We start from the raw sequence: 9,831 nt of genomic DNA on the forward strand, positions 1-9,831 counted from the left end.
TTTTTCCCTTTCAGGCTGGTCACAAGAGGGAAGCAGAAGCTCACTACGCCAGGATAAAATCTATCGTCTTTTAATGTGGTTTCAAGGCTTTTGCGTCCATCTACAGCGTCAACTCTGGCCATTTGTGCCCTCTGACATGACACTGCAGTCACAAGGAACTTAATTTTTTCCCTAAATATGCTCTGCCCTCTGCAGTGCCATCCCTGCTGCCGGAGAGACTTCCTCACCCGAGCCCAGTACTCCGCTAACTCCCACCCCTTCCTTAAGCCTCAGATACTGCGTCCTCCAGAAGGCATTCCCGCTGGAGGCGCCTCTCTTAGTGACTGTTTCCATCCTGTGTTTCTACTGCTAGAGCAATGATCACATTGACTGCATTTTGCCTGTTTGCTTATACCTTTCCTCTTTACAGACTTAAGATCTTTGAAGGCAAAGATTTACTCCCAGACTTACTTCCTTTCAAAACAGTACAGAGAAAGGGCTTCTGGTATCGTTCCCTCCCAGCAATTCTCTCCCCATACCATCCTCTGAGACCTTGGCTCATTTTTGCCCAAAGTGGGGGTTCTACATGCCCATGTACTATCTGCTTCCTCCACAAAGTCTCAGGAGACTTCAATCCTTGGGGGTGGGGGGTGTCTTCTGGGACTTCTCATGTCAACCTCTATTTTTATAATTAATCATGGAAGAAAGTGATGTTAGGGATTTTGTGGAGTCCTTCCTTTCTTTTAATCAAAAATTTTTAAACTTTTTTTTTTGAGAGAGAGAGAGAGAGAGCATGTGAGCACGAGTGGGGTAGGGGCAGAGGAAGAGGGAGACACAGAATCTGAAGCAGGCTCCAGGCTCTGAGCTGTCAGCACAGAGCCCGATGCGGGGCTTGAACCCACGAACCGTGAGATCATGACTTGGGCTGAAGTCAGACACTTAACTGACTGAACACCCAGGCGCCCCTTGTAGAGTCCTTCCAATAACTGTGTTGGTGGCTCCACTTACATGGGTAGCGCCTGGATGAAACCAATCACACGTCAGTGGTCGTGTCCACTGTCCCTGTTCCTTCAAGGCAAGCACCACATTGCATTCTTTTCCTCCCTCACCCAGTGCTCTAAGAAACATTTGTTGAAATGCTTCATTCGTATGTGTATGTGTTATGTGTATGTATACACACATACACACTATCTACATGTATGTATAAATAGTTCTTTTACATAGACAGGTTTCATTCATATATATCTACACACATACACGCACACACACACACAGGTTAGTAGGAGTACAGGTTAGGGACGGAATATGGGTCCTAGATGACAGACACTACTCTGGTTTTTCTGGATGCATCTGAGAAATTGTGTTTGGGCCAGGAGATGAGTTCCAGGAGGGCCCAATCAGTTTCAAACACCTTTAAATCTAAGCTGTGAATGTTTATATTGTCTCTATAGGAAAATAGCTTCCCTAGCAGCTCTTGCCAAAGAGAAACTACCTCACTGCCCGACAGAAGTGACACCCCCGTACTCTACCTGTAGTATCTGTTTATTAAGTGAGTATTTGAACACTGTCCAGTCAATTCACCTCCTTTCACCTCTGGATGCTCCCCAACCCTAGACAGGGGATGTGAGCTGTGGTATATACCAAAGTTTCTATTGCTGGCTTCCCCACCAGCCAGAGCCTCCGGCCAGACCCAATCTGCTCTAGACTCCCTCTCAGCAGAGGCAGCATCCTGCAGCCGACCCCAGACCCCTGCTCCAGCACCTGAGAGCTCACAAGTGCCCTCTCTGTCCCGCCACAGCAGTGTGTGGCCGAGATGCCTGTGGACATTTCTGTGCTCCAAGCGTTTGCTCTCAGTAGCTTTCTTGAGGAACTTAGGCCACCTCGCAAGATGTCAATTCCTCAATAGTCTTCGCTTGATTTTTCTAAGCTATTTTAGTTTATTCAGTTTTTTCTTTTCTTTTTTGTTTTTAATATGGAACACTTCATGAATTTGCATGTCATCCGGGCCCAGGGGCCATCCCGGTCTCTGTGTCGTCCCCATTTTAGCACATCTGCTGCTAAAGTGAGCACTTTCCTTAGCTATTTTAGACATTCACTCTCCCCCATGAATTCCAAGATCATCGCATCCAATTTTGGAGCAACAAACAAAAGGATTCATGGGGAGGTATTTTTAAATCACCATAACTGTATTCTAAAAATCAAGTTCTCCCTGCATGTCTAATAGTTTTTGCTTGATGCGCTTAGCTGCTGGATTGCTGGGTGTATACACATATTTTGACAAGTGACTCAGGCTGGTACATAGTGATATTGCTATTTCTGCTCTCTTGTATATATATTTGCATTTGTCCATTTCTTTATTTTCAAGGTTTTGGAAGCATTTTATTTCAAGTATGTTCCTCTTTTTTAAAATTTTTTTCTTAATGTTTATTTATTTGCGGGGGAGGGGCAGAGAAAGAAGGAGACACAGAATCTGAGCAGGCTCCAAGCTCTGAGCTGTCAGCATAGAGCCCAGCTGGGGGCTTGAACCCACAAACAGTGAGATCATAACCTGTTCTGAAGTCAGACACTTAACCCTGACTGAACCACCCAGGTGGCCCTCAAGTATATTTCTCATTTAACAGCATATAACAGGGTTTTCTTTAACCCCATCACATAGTGTCTTTTAATAGGAAAATTCAGCCCATTAACATCTTCCAATAATTGTTATAATATTATACTCCATTTTATTCCTTTCATCCTACTTTATGTTTACCATTTATTTAATTGTATTTCTTCTTGTGTGTCTGTTTCCTTCCTTTCCATGTATTCTTCCCTTTCCCCTTGTTAGTTTAGAAGTTCTGTGTTTTTCTGTTCTGCTCTCATTACCTGCCAGTTACCTGATACTCAGGATCAAATGCACGTTTCTTTACTTGTGAATAATAAAAACAAAATCTAAATTTTCTTCCAACCACCCCTCAAATTCCACACCCTTTGTCATGGAGAGATCACCAGGCGAGCTACTCAGGCACAGCTGGCTGGGGGGCCAGCAAGCAGATTGGGATTCCAGGGGCCTCATCAAGTCCCTGTCTCCATAGACAGACTAGATCTGACTGGAGTTCTCAGGGACTGATACCCAAAAGCCTACTTTTAAAGCTGGAAGTGCCTCTTTCAGCCTTGAAGGACCAGTCACCGGACTTCTTAGAATTAACAGGCCAAATGGGACTGATTTGGGGGTGATGAGATGAAGTCTGCCGGGGCCACTGGGGAGGAGGAGGAAGGAAGAGGGGAAGTTCAGGGGGGTCACCGGACCATGCGGCCGCTCTGCCTGGCCGTTCTCTCTCTACGCAGGTACAGACGTTCCCCAGCACCACCAAAGCCGGTCGGGGCACTGGGAAGGATGAGCCCTCTGATACCAGTCCCAGACACCCGCAGGGAGAAGGGTGAAAGCAGGAGGGGAAGAGCATCCCTTGGGTTCCCCCTTGGGAAAGGGGGAGATCGTGGAGGATGCTGTGGTCTGGAGGGGCCCTGCTGCGGAGGAGGGACTTTAGGCAGATGTCCAGGACAGACGGGGTCCACGGCAGGGGCCTTCCTACTATGGAGGAGGTGCAGTTTTGAATGGGCAGAAGACAGTATCCCAGCGTCTAGCAACTCAAGTGTCTCTTCTTGGAATGTAGAAGGGACCAGGGACTAGAGTCAGGTTAGCCTTAGGTTGGAAAAAGGTAGGCCTTTTACCCTTTGCCCTCAGCTGCACTGGGAGGTTGGGTCAGAGCCCGAGTGAGACTCTCCATGAGCCCTGGGGGAAAGTGGACCCCCCAGCTGTGGTCAGATTCCTCCAGAAACCCAGGGCCCTGGGCTCTGGCACACCCGAAGGGACCGTGAGGGTCAGGAGGCACCCTTTCTCAGGGTCTGCAAAGAGAGCTTTGAAAAGGAAAACATCGTGGCTCCACTCTCTCATATAGAGTTTGTGCAAAGAGATGGGAATACAGATAATAAGGCACGTGCTAAAGGCCTTGGGCGCCTGGGTTAGATAATGATGGGAAAGAAAGAGAGCTACCAACTCTTATTCGTGGAGCCCTGACTACTTGACAGGTCCCATGATATATAGTAATCCTCGGGAGTATCATTATTACTCATTTAGAGGTGAAAAATCAGAGGATCCCTGTGTTTCAATAGCTGGCCCAAGGTTACATACCTAGCAAGTGGGTGAGCCTAGATGAAAACTAGTCCTGTCTGATTTCAGAGCTCAAGTCTTTTTTTTTTTATGTTTTATTTATTTCTAGGAGACAGAGACAGAGAGACAGTGGGAGCAGGGGAGGGTCAGAGGGAGAGAGAGAGAGAGAGTCACAGACTCTGAAACAGGCTCCAGGCTCTGAGCTGGCAGTCAGCACAGAGCCCGGCGCGGGGCTCGAACCCACGAACCGTACCACTTCGACCTAAGCAAAAGTCGGAAGCCCAACCGACTAAGCCACCCAGGCGCCCCTCAGAGCTCACGTCTTAACAGCCTATTAGACTCTCCCAAGTTGTTCTGAATACTTTGGTAACTTTAGTTTGGAATCTGGCCTTATGCTCACCAACAAACGGGAAATCAACTCAAAGACCGAACAAATAAAATATGACAAGGCAAACTGCACCCAGTTCACTTCTATACTTGCTTTTCTTGCAAACACACACACGCGCGCACACGCACACACACATACACACACACGTGCAATGGAAGGTACAATGAATCATCCAGGTTCTTCCGCCCTCAAAACATGGTCTGAATGCCCAGTAGCCTTTGATATACCAGCTTACTGCACCCTGCCCTCAGCTGCCCAAACTTCTCCTCTCTGTTAGAACCACACAGTGGGAAAAGCCTTCGCGTATTAGGGAAGCTTCCCCCAAACAGTAGACAGTCCTTTGATGAGATTGTCAAAGGGCTTGATCGTTCTTTCTGGGTCCCACGGTCTATCTCTGATCCTCTTTAAATTGTAAAGATCTTTTAAAATATACGTGCATGGTAGAAAATACAGTTAATAAAAAGGACAATGGAAAACATTCATCTCATCACTCACAAATAACCACTGGCTCCATTTTGACATCTCTTTCCATTACCCCCAGGAAAGAAGAAGTGTAAGAAACAGCTTAATTGGGAAGCAGGGGTGGTTATGAAGGGCACCTGGGTGGCTCAGGCTCAGTCAGTTAAGCGGCTGACTTTGGCTCAGGTCCTGATCTCATAGTTTGTGAGTTAGAGCCCCACATCAGGCTGTGTGCTGATAGCATAGAGCCTGGAGCCTGCTTCAGATTCTGTCCCTCCCTCCCTCTCTCTTTCTCTCAGGCCCTCCATCGCTTGTGTGCTCTCTCTTTAAAAAATAAATAAAAACTGGGGCGCCTGGGTGGCTTAGTCGGTTGAGCGTCCGACTTTCGCTTAGGTCATGATCTCGCGGTTCGTGGGTTCGAGCCCCGCGTCGGGCTCTGTGCTGACTGCCAGCTCAGAGCCTGGAGCCTGTTTCAGNNNTTCAGTCTGTGACTCCCTCTCTCTCTGACCCTCCCCTGCTCACGCTGTCTCTCTCTCTCTCTCTCTCTCCTAGAAATAAATAAAAAAATATATAAAATAAATAAATAAATAAAAATTTTAAAAAAAGTTTCGTTTTCGTAAGAAATTTGTCTGCTATTTAAACCGCTAAAGCGCTCAAAAGTCTCAACTATCCTGTTACTGAAATTTAAATTTAATTAGAGTTGACATCAAAGAGTAAATGCTCAAAAAATAACGTTTTTTAAAAATGGTATATATGAAACAACGGAATTTAATAAACCACAAAAGGAGGTAAATACACCACAAAAGTGTTGAGTATTGCCATCCGTGAGCATCAGCCCTTTGAACCTTAAGGAAGAAAGAGGTAAAGGATATATGGTGAGACTTGGGAAAGGGTGATCAAAGCACACAGCAAAGAAAGTGCCAGAAGGACCCAGAGGGCTAGAAACATGGGAGTGAGAGGAGATCAGAGGCCTCCAATTCCAGACAAGAAGGCCTCAGCAAGATTGCTGGGACGATGGCCTCTTTATCCTCAGGTGGGGGAAGGATGTGTGGCTGGGAACCGGAGGCACGGTGGGAGGGCCTCTGCGCCCAGGGGAGAGGGAAAAGGGAGAAGGAGCGGGTGAGAGCACCCCACCTCCAGGGAGCAACGCGGAAATGGGAAATGGCTCCTGGGAAATGGACGCCTGCTCCGCCCTCATGATCCAGAAAGGTATTTGAGTGTCCAACCGATTCAGACCAAGGAGACGGGGCTAGAGGCCAGTGCGGGAGGAGAGGGCCACAGCAGGCGGCCTCCCTGGGTCCAGTTCGGAGCGAATCTCCGAGCATCCAGCGGGCCCAAGTGGGGCCGGCCCGTGTGGCCTTGGGGGAGACGGGGAGGAAGCCGCCGCTGAAGCCTCGGCAGGCGGGACAGAGCCCCAGACTGCCACCGGCGAGCTTCCACGGGGCACACCCAACGTCTGCAGCAGAGACCAGGTGCGGCCAGGAGGAAAAGTCTGTGCGCAGAACGCGGGACACACTGCCGCTCGGGGGCGGGGCTGCCGAGGGGCGTGGCTAGCGGCACACCAGCTCTGCCATTGGCCAGGCTCCTGCCGAGAAAGCCCCAGAAACCCTATCCTCACCGGCTAGCCCCTGCCCGTCACCCTGGAGACCCCAGCGCCCGGAGCCCCCCTGGCTGCCGTTGGAAGGCGTTGGCCGCTGCCCGCCCGGCTTCCTGCCGTTGGGTTCACTGATCCAGGTTCATGCGTCGCTGCAGACCCATGGGGAGGCTCAGCGGAGTTGCACACCCCCCAATCTGAACTGTTGCCTAGGTCTTGAACTGTAGCAGAGCCATATATTCATGTGGTGACAGTGGCCTTGGGGGGGGGAAATTCTCTCTACAAGGTGACCGGGTCAGAGCTGCACAAACCTTAAATAATGCAACTGCCCTTTGTGGTGGGCACACGGGGAACTTTCAAACCCTGTCATGGGAAGAGGGGATATAGAATGGATATTAAATTGGGTGAAATTTGTAGTTACACGCATAGATACTGAGTTCGAGCTGCCAACTGGGCTGATAACTTCTCTTTAGGTCAGGCTGAGGACTTTTAGCCAGCTTCTCTGCAAGAGGGGAGCAGACATGTTTCCTGATCTTTTGAGTGATTTCCGTGAGACACTAGTAGTCGTTTTAGTAAGCCTGCAACCAATTGACCCACTCAGCCTCTCCACCCAGCTCACGGATTCCTGTCACTACCAGTCCTTAGGGGTTACTACCATCCAGGACATAACCTATTTTCCTTCCGTTACTTTCTTTTCCCTATCAAAACCCTCTCATTCGTCTCTTATGGTGAAACTACATATCCCCCACCATCCATCGCTTCTTACTAGATAGGGGGGAAACTAACAAAATTACTTTTAAATCATATTGCTGTCATTGGAAAAGTCACTTAACAGATGTGCTGTTAGGTTCAAGGGATTAAACAAGATGTTATTGCCCTAAGTAAGTTCCCTCCCTGCTGCAGACATTCGGGATGACAAGGTAAAGTAGGGTGTGTGAGCTGCATAGGGCTCCCAAGTTTGTCTGTTAATGCAGCAGACATTTGTGGTGGTCCTAAGTTGGAACCCTGAGATGTTAGGTTGAATCTGGATGTGGGCTCACCAGAGTTGCTGGGCATTGTGGGATTGGGGGGTGATTGTTTCTGGAAACCTGAACCCCTGTAATGAAACAGATACTAACTGGGGTGGTAAGAAAGGTGGGGAACCTATTAAGCCCTGTTTTTAAATAGGGTAAACCTGTATATGAATGTTCATATTCATAGTAGTCATAACTAGAGAGGACTTAACCACAGTCATCAGCGACCCAGAAGAAAAGAGGGTGCGACATCACTGGATAGTCACCCCTGACCTAAGGGACACATGTGGACTTAGAAGAAAATGACTTCTTCCTTTCGCCTGAATTAGCACCCTGTTCTGTAAGGGGCCTGGAAAACAGGAACAATATTGCAGAGATAACTAAAAAGCAGTCCAGATGTAATTTTAAGGGCTGTTAAGATTTTGGGATCCAATCTGGGGACTGAATACCCTTCGGTATGCAAGGTCTGGAGAGTGGTGTCAGAGTAGCTGGAGTAGGGTGGGGGACGATACGTGATATTCATTGTTAGGCAGATAGTCACTCTAAACAGCATCTCCGTGGTCTGCTTAGATGTTCCTAATAGGAAGAATAAGAGATGTAGACTCAGTTGTAAAACCATCTTCTAAAATGGAAAAGTCTTGCTGGTAACTGGCTTCTTTCATCTCGTATCTCTCCCCTCCATGCGAGCATCACTGAAGTGTCTAAAGTTAGCAGGAGGTGTTTGTTCCCCGCTCAAAACCTGCCTCCTGTGCTGTTTGTCTAGGTGGTAAGGAGTGCTGGATTCTGGTGGGAACCTGCAGTTGAATTCCCAACTAACTAGCCTAAGTTCTATCCCTTCCTCCAATTGGGAGATCATCTGATGAGGCCCAAAGCCTCTGGAACACAAATTAGAGCTGGCAAGAGAGAGCTTGCTGAGGTATCAGCCCTGCAGGAGACTGGATTATGATCGGAAAATGGGGCAGGGACTTGAAGACCTGGCACCACTCCGCAGGGGTGTGGAGCAAGGACTCTTCCCCAGCCTCTAGGTGTTGGTTGGGGTCTTTGCTGTCTCTTGAAAAGACAACCCAGCACTGCGTCCTTGGAGCAGAGTGCTGCAAGACAAAAGGCCAGTTATTCCCATGTCGGGTGAGGATGCACACCGTTGAAAGTGCCCGTTCCTAGGTTGATGGTAACTGGAAGAACCTTTGGGGTGACTTCGAAGAAGCCAGAGAATAGGTTAGGAGATACATGAATAGAAATTTCTCATCCTTTGGGATAAGGCAAGAGGGAAAGGGAATTCATTACTTCTATTTACTGAACCTGTGGGCCTTGACCTTTTGTAGGCACATGATACTCTTCTTAGCTTTCTACTTAGGCAGAAGCTCTGTGAAAGATAAGTTAACATTGAGGAAAGGGCACAAACTTAGAAGGCTATGGCAGAAACAAGAAAACCAGAGACAAAACCTCCTTCCCTCTCTCCTTCTTTCCTCCTTCCTTTCTTTCCTAAAAACACTTGACAAGTTCTAGCTAGGTACTGAGGATAAAAGATTAACAAGACTCATTCCTGGCCCCAGAAGAGCCCCGATGTCATAGGAAGATAAGGTCATGGCTGACTGTCATGGCTGCCAGTAGGGCGTAAGGGTGAGACGTGGGTTTCCAAGGACTGCCTTTTCTGTGTGTATGTAAGGAGGGGCCTAAGAAAACAAGAGACCCCCAGAAAGGGTTCTGCAGTTACCTGTGAAATTGCTACAGGGTCGAGGGTAGAGGACCAGATGACACATGTATACAAAGGATTCGTGCTGTCCTTCTGGCTTCTCTTTGGGAATCAGGAACATCATGCTTCCTGTGTCCCCCGTGCCACATCACATGCACAGTGGCAGGAGTAATGTTATCTCTCCCTGAAGTGCCTCTGTGCTGCTGTGAGTGGTCTGGCTGCAATTCGCCTTGAGTTCTTCCTTGGTCATCGTGTTATGTGCAAAAGGGAGAGCAAGGAAGTTGTGAGAGATTTGAAAAATACAAAACGAAGAAGAAAGAAGAAACCCCCTTATCCCAAAATAACAGTGGCAAAACTGAAGGAAACATTTTGGTGTCCAGTTTTGGGGTCCTGGAGGTCCAGGAAGCCCAAGGACCAGAGAACAAATAACGCTTATTAGAGAACAAATATTCTCATATTGGAGAATATTCTACCAGCGTTTAAGGGCAGGCTAAGGGCCTCTGATGAGGCTGGTGGAGGAACAGAACAAAAAGCTCCTAGGTTTTCACCCCTTGA

General features: G+C 48.1%; 1 non-coding gene across 1 annotated transcript; it reads right to left on the reverse strand.

The window, feature by feature from the left end:
* Positions 1-1,945: 1,945 nt before the first annotated feature.
* Positions 1,946-2,049, reverse strand: LOC144219165 (U6 spliceosomal RNA). Its single transcript, XR_013331324.1, has one exon. It is a non-coding gene; the product is annotated as a U6 spliceosomal RNA (small nuclear RNA).
* Between the last annotated feature and the right edge of the window lie 7,782 nt (positions 2,050-9,831).

This window comes from Crocuta crocuta, unplaced genomic scaffold (assembly GCF_008692635.1).
Source record: "Crocuta crocuta isolate KB4526 unplaced genomic scaffold, BGI_CrCroc_1.0 scaffold130, whole genome shotgun sequence".
Classification (NCBI taxonomy): Eukaryota; Metazoa; Chordata; class Mammalia; order Carnivora; family Hyaenidae; genus Crocuta; species Crocuta crocuta.